The sequence below is a fragment of the Pantherophis guttatus genome, chromosome 1 (assembly GCF_059756535.1).
Source record: "Pantherophis guttatus breed Tessera chromosome 1, ASM5975653v1, whole genome shotgun sequence".
Lineage (NCBI taxonomy): Eukaryota > Metazoa > Chordata > Lepidosauria > Squamata > Colubridae > Pantherophis > Pantherophis guttatus.
In genome coordinates, this window is record NC_142063.1 from 282,233,819 (window position 1) to 282,240,875 (window position 7,057).

General features: G+C 48.3%; 1 long non-coding RNA gene across 1 annotated transcript; it reads right to left on the reverse strand.

Moving 5' to 3' along the window:
• Positions 1-364: 364 nt before the first annotated feature.
• Positions 365-6,476, reverse strand: LOC148116868 (uncharacterized). The gene is made up of 3 exons (XR_015731471.1): positions 6,322-6,476; positions 1,567-1,947; positions 365-527 (listed from the first exon to the last, which is right to left on the reverse strand). It is a non-coding gene; the product is annotated as an uncharacterized LOC148116868 (long non-coding RNA).
• Positions 6,477-7,057: the final 581 nt, after the last annotated feature.

Here is a 7,057-nt window from a genome sequence, read left to right on the forward strand (position 1 = left end):
AATGAAATAAACCACACAAAGGATTATGAAGCACTTGGCAGACTACATAAATAGTGAATGGAACAGTCATATCTCAGATTTCTCTCCAGAGATTCAGGTTTTGAAGAAAGCTATCTTTTGCCTTCTCCTCAGTTCACCAGCTTCAGCTGTGCATCTTCCCCATCTCCTTTTCCTTAAAATGAGAGTACCACTAGACGATAACAAAGAGTCTCTCTCTCTCTCTCTCTCCCCCTCCCCCCTCCTGCTATCTAGTAGTTACCCACATTTTGCAACTTAAATATGGTAGACCTTCGTCTTTCAAAATAAACACGGACAACACCAGATCCCAGTCTGCATTAGTACATACATATAGCTCGTGACTGTCATGATAAAATGCCTAACTGCCATGTCTCCCTGATCCCCCGGACCCTCAAGGGTTAACTAACCACATATCCCATAATCCTTATAACCACTCCTTACCTCTTGACCCCTCCTCCTGGGTACAAAAGGTCCAACCGCATGGTCCACAGCACATTCCAGATGTATACCTGAAAGAGAAAGGTACAAGGTCAGTGACCTCCAGTACCAACTGATCAACAATAAAACTACTGAAAAGAATTGGGCTATGTCTTTGAGTTATTGGGCTAGATCCAGTTTCTAACAAATTGGTAGCAGAGGTCGGTTGCCCATAACTCCAGACAATGACTGAACCCAACACCTACCCAGAAGAAGCAAACAGAGCACAGACCAGAGCTCTTACCAAGAAGATGGCTGAGAAGCTTCCCACCAAAGCCACAGCCATGGAGGAGACAGAAGCTGGAAGCGAGCAGGACTCCAGCCTGGACTCACAATCAGATGAAGAGGGGCCATCCAAGGAGATCACCGCCCCGGAAGAAGAAACAGCACAAAAAATGAACAAATTCAAACTCTCCATCCTGAAACTGATGGAGGGAAACAGCGACAAAGAAAACCTCATCGCGGACCTTCAAAGCCTCTTCGAAAAACAAGAAGCAGCGATCGAGGCCCCAAAAACAACCGAGAAAGAAAAGCCAGCAAAAAAGGGTAAGCCACCCCAACCCGATGATCCTGAGCCGGCAGAATCCATTTCTGTGCCCACTTCCCGGCGGCCATCTTGGGACGAGCACCAGCCAATGGGAAGCCAGGATTTGAATCCCTTGGCGCGAAAATGCCCGAACCCCGAAACAGACGAGGGGAGCTCAGAAAGCGACTACGAATAACCCAGCTCTGAGAGCGACCACGAAGAGATCGCAATAACAAAAAGAAAAACGCCTACCGATCTCGAATTGCAAAAGGCAATCGAGACCATCACCGCTGCCCTAGGCTCCGCTTTCGAGCCCCCTGCGGCACTCAAAAAATCAAAGAGAAATCCTGGAGGGCACAAGAAGGCCAGGACAACCAACAAAGACCGGGCAACCGAGTCACAGCCAACTAAAAACACCGCGCACACCAACAACCGGCACAAAAGACCGCCCACCTGCAGGAAAAATCAACCGCAGAATTCGAACTCACCACCCGCTACACCGGCAACGCGAGGCCCAAGGCAGAGAAGAAGAACCGGCTACTCACCAACGCCACGACACCCATCAGGCCAGTCCACACGACCAGGGACCAGCGACCACGAGGGAGGATCAGCCGCCGTCGCCGCCATCGCCGCCGAGCCGCTGGGTGCAGGGAATCCTCGACCTACGACCTCCGCTGCTGCCGCGCCGCCGACCCGCGAAAGTCCTCGACTTGCGACCGCGTCGCCCCCTCACCTTCTCCCCTTCTTCGCCGGGGATCCGGCCGTCCAGCAGTGGTGTCCAGCCTCAGGGGGGATCTTCGGACCCACCGGGGGCGGGTCCAGCCTCCCACCGACAGGCCTAGGCCTAGGCCTGGGAGCTCCAGCAACAGGAACCTCACCCGATGGACTCCAGCGCGGAATGAGCTTCGCGCATGCCCAGTACCTGCCTGTAATAAGAGAAGCAAATTGCATAGATCCAAGCAAGGACAGAATGGCCACAGACATCCCAAAGCCTTATTGTGAGTTTAATCACAACTTGGACCATGGACAGCTCCCCCCAGTAAGTAACCTTACTAACATTTCTGGGGCAAATTATGCCAATTTGCCAAAACTGCAGTTAGATGGGGGTAATATTATAGAATGGAGCCAACAATTAAGGGTTGCTCTCATGAGAGAGAATGCACTGTTCCTAGCTAACAAACCTCCCCAAAAGCCCTGGTCACTGGAAATTGACTGCATTCATCACAGGGCATTTTGTATCATGTTAACCTCCATTCCATCTGCTATGTATCCATCTATTGAGGACAATTTAACTGTTTATGATATCATGCAAAAACTATGTAACCTGTTTTATAGTCAAAGCAGAGCCACCACCACTAGACTATCTAGGGAGTTCCACTCCACCAAGCATAAGGCAGGGGTCCCCATGAGCGAGCACATCTTAAAGATGAATGCTGCAAGGGCAGAACTCATGCAGAGGGGGGAAATCATCACTGAAGAGAGCATGATAAGCATAATCATAAACTCTCTTGATAGCAGCTGGGACATCTTCATGACCCAACTAAATAGCCTCAACTTGCAATACCTCACACTAAGCGCACTGACCAGTCAGCTCGTTGCAGAGGACACTCTGAGGAGGGAACGCCAACTAGCCAAAGGGGACCCTAGACCCACAAAAAGGGTGGATTTCCAGGATAGGGCCAGGGATACCTCAGAATGTTATTCTTGTGGATCAAGGAACCACTTAAAGAAGGATTGCCCCAGGAACCATAGGGATAGGGGACAGCACGACAGTAGAGGGGGAAGGTCACCCGAACGCAGGCACCCAAAGGAAAGAGGGCGAGGGTGGTCACCCAACCCCAGGAAACACCACGAGCGCAGAGACCACTCCAGGGACAGTAACTCTGGCTCCATGTATGGGATCAGGCACGATGACCCAAATGACAAACATAAGGCAGAGAGAAACACATGGCTCCTGGATTCAGGGGCCACAAGTCACACTACTTGTAACCCAGAGCTGCTAGATTCACTCACAGAAATAGACTCAGAAGTAAAGGTAGCAAACCAAAGCAAGGTCAAAGTAGTGGGAAAGGGAAACGTACACATCACACAGGTAGGGGACCTAAAAGGAGTACTGTACGTACCAGAAATCCCCCACAACGTGCTAGCCATCACAAAGCTGACACGAGACACAAATATAGAAATAAAATTTAAAGATGGAAAGGCACACTTGATCAAGCAAGGGAAAGAGATAGGAAAGGTAACCATACACGAGGGGCTTCCCTACTTCACACCCAACGCAAGGGAGGAAGAAGGCATTGATGCCAGCACAAACCACGAGGTAGATAAGTATCCAGAAACAGAGGGGGTGCAGCAGGAGGCAGGGTGTAGCCATGAGAAGACAAACAAGTCTGTATCTATCGGCAAACCATTACATGATAACTGCGCCCACCTCCTACACAGGAGACTGGGACACATAAGCTTCCCCATTGTAAAGAAAATGACGGAATGTACCGAAGGTCTCAAAGTAAAGAACTGCGAAAACTACTTAGAGTGTTCAGTTTGTAAGCGTTCCAAGATCAAGGTTAAGGCCATCCCCAGGGGATCCAAACGAACCACGGAATACCCCTTCCAATTGGTGCATATGGACTTGGTAGGGCCAATGAAACCCTCTGTAGGACATAGGAAGCGATTCTTCCTCACGATTGTAGATGACTACACCAGATACGGGTATGTCTACTCCCTCAGACACAAAAACGAAGTGTTCCAAAGGTTTAAGGAATTCCACAGAAGAGTAGATATGCAACATAACATGAAAATAAGGCAGATAATGACTGATAGGGGGTCAGAATTCATGGCCAAAGAATTCACAAGGTGGCTGAGGGAGCAGGGCATAGCGCATTACACCTCTTCACCTTTCTCTCCCTTTCAAAATGGAGTCTCAGAGAGAAAGAACGGAGTGTTGCAAACCATGATGAGATGCGCCCTGGAGGATGCTGGGATGGGGCAGCATTTCTGGTCAGAGGCAATACACTACGCTAATTACACCCTGAATAGACTGTGGTCAAGCTCTATCAATAAGACACCATACGAGATGCTATACAACAGAAAGCCCAACATTGCACATTTACACATATTCGGCGCCCCAGCTGATGTCCACATTCCCAGACAGCTAAGAAGAAAAGGGGAAAAATTATCAAAAAGGTTAAGGTTCGTGGGTTACGAACCGGGCACAAAGGGCTACAGATTTGTCGACAACAATAACCGTTTTGTGGTTTCCAGATCAGCCAGTTTCCACGAAAACGCAAACTGGTCGAGGGTACACTCCAACGACATCCCAGCCAATAGAGTCACGTTCGAGCATGGCCAAGAGGAAAGGGAGGTCAGAGAGGCCACAGGGCACAAGGCCAACCATCGCAAGACAAGCGTCAAAGGTTGGAAAGAAGGGCACCCTTCACTGAAGATAGATGACCTGACGGACAAAGAGGCAGACATCATGCAGGAGACCGAGCCAACCCCCAGTAGGCCAATCAGAGAAACCAGAAACAAGCTACCAAAGAAGCTAGAGGACTACGTTATGACCATCCACAACACCCATTTCACGCCCAGCTCATATGAAGACATCCTCGGGCTCCCCCGGGAGGAGAAAGAAAAATGGATGCTTGCCATGGAGAAGGAGATGGAAAGCCTAAAGGACCTTCAGGTATACTCACCTGCCCAAGTTCCAGAGGACAAAAAACCAATAGGAACCAAATGGGTGTTCAGGGTTAAAACATTAGAGGACAACAAGGTCCTATACAAGGCAAGACTAGTCGCGCAGGGTTTCGCCCAAAGATACCCCGAAGACTATACGGACACCTACTCGCCAACCGTCAGGGCAGAGAGCATCAAGAGCGCCCTGGTGGTGGCCACCATCCTGGGCTTGGAGGTCTTCCAATTCGACGTACAAACAGCATACTTGCACGCCGAGCTGGATAAAGAAATATACGTCAAAGCCCCGCCTGGGTACAACAAAGACAAGAACCAAACCTGGCTGCTGAATAAAAGCCTGTACGGGCTCAAGCAGTCGGGCAAAAGGTGGTACGACTGCTTGGCCAAGGCCCTCAGATCCATGGGCTTCGAGGCCACCTCAGCTGACAAATGCTTCTTTACGAGGAGAGAAAACGACTCATTCGAAGGTGTGCTCGTTTACGTGGACGACATCTTGTACATCAGCAAGCACAAGGACAGGTGTGACAAGTTCGCCACCGACCTAGGTAGCCACTTCTCCTTAAAGTCACTTGGAAAGATTGACAGATACCTAGGGGTCCAAGTGATAAAAACCAACAAGGGCTTCCGACTCTCCCAGAGAGAAAAGATCATCGAGCTGCTGTCCAAATGCAACATGTCCGAAGCAAAACCCAGCGAGACCCCCATGCAACCCGAGTTCCTGAAGACCATGTATGAGGAATCTGAACCTTTCACAGACAACAAACTATATAGATCAACGATAGGGTCACTGCTGTACATATCCAACTGGACCAGGCCCGACATCGCCTTGGCCGTCAACCTGCTGTCCAGACATGTAAGCAAACCTACGGTAACACACTGGAACGCCATCAAAAGACTACTTAGATACTTAAAATTTAGTGCAGATGCCCTACTCTGCCTAGAACCAGAAACATCCAAGGAACCAAAGCTGACCTGCTATGCTGACGCCGACTGGGCTGGGGACATAGAGTGCAGAAAAAGCACCTCAGGCTACGTGCTACTACTCAACAATTGCCCCATCCACTGGTACACTGGAAAGCAAAAACTGGTGGCCACATCAACCACGGAAGCAGAATTTGTTTGCCTATCAAAGGCCGCAAACAATTTAGTATGGTTCGATGACCTGCTCTGCGACATCTGGGCTGAACCCTCATATCCAATAGTTATCCACGAAGACAACAAGGCAGCGATAGAAATCTCTAGGGCCGATGCCATAGGTCAGCGTTCTAGGCACATTGACATTAAATACAAACACGTCAGGCAGTTTTCAGAGATAGGCTTCATTAGGGCAGTGCACTGTGACACAGAGGAGCAAACAGCAGATATTCTCACTAAACCCCTACCACATAAACAACATGCTTACCTCATGTCAAAAATGCGTGTTTGCTTATAATTCATGCCTGTACCAGTGTATTCTCTGTATGTATGCTAACACCGCCTCAGGTACCCAGTTAGGCATTTAGAGGGGGTTTTGTCATGATAAAATGCCTAACTGCCATGTCTCCCTGATCCCCCGGACCCTCAAGGGTTAACTAACCACATATCCCATAATCCTTATAACCACTCCTTACCTCTTGACCCCTCCTCCTGGGTACAAAAGGTCCAACCGCATGGTCCACAGCACATTCCAGATGTATACCTGAAAGAGAAAGGTACAAGGTCAGTGACCTCCAGTACCAACTGATCAACAATAAAACTACTGAAAAGAATTGGGCTATGTCTTTGAGTTATTGGGCTAGATCCAGTTTCTAACAGTGATGCTCTGTAGGACTAAAATAAACAGGGCTGAAAAAATACGGGTGATCAGTAGATGGCTGTAAAGAGATATAGGAAACTCAATTCTTGCTGTTTATAATACAGTAATCTGCAAAAGTGGAATAGGATCAGAAGACTTGAGTTCAAATCTCCATTCAAGCATAAAACTCTAATAACTCAATATCTCTCAACCTTAATGTCTACATTGGGTTTTTTCCAGGTGAATGAGAAGATGTCACAGGATGAGGTAGAGGAATCTGGTATAATGGTGTATGGGAATGACCTTGGGAGACTGGAAGAAGACAACCATTGTGCAAAAAATATTTCAGGGGAGGGAAGGGAGGGTCCCGTTTTAGGGAATAAAAGAAAGGAAGAGAGAAATACTTTCACATTTACATGCTTTTCTTAATGTAACCTTACCATAAATATAGAACTAGTAGTTTGGGTTGTGCTTCTTGCCTGGACTACCTTGAAGAGCTAACAACAATCTTCCAGGTCTCAAAATATTGAGTATTAAAAGTACAGTGGTACCTTGGTACTTGTCGTTCATTG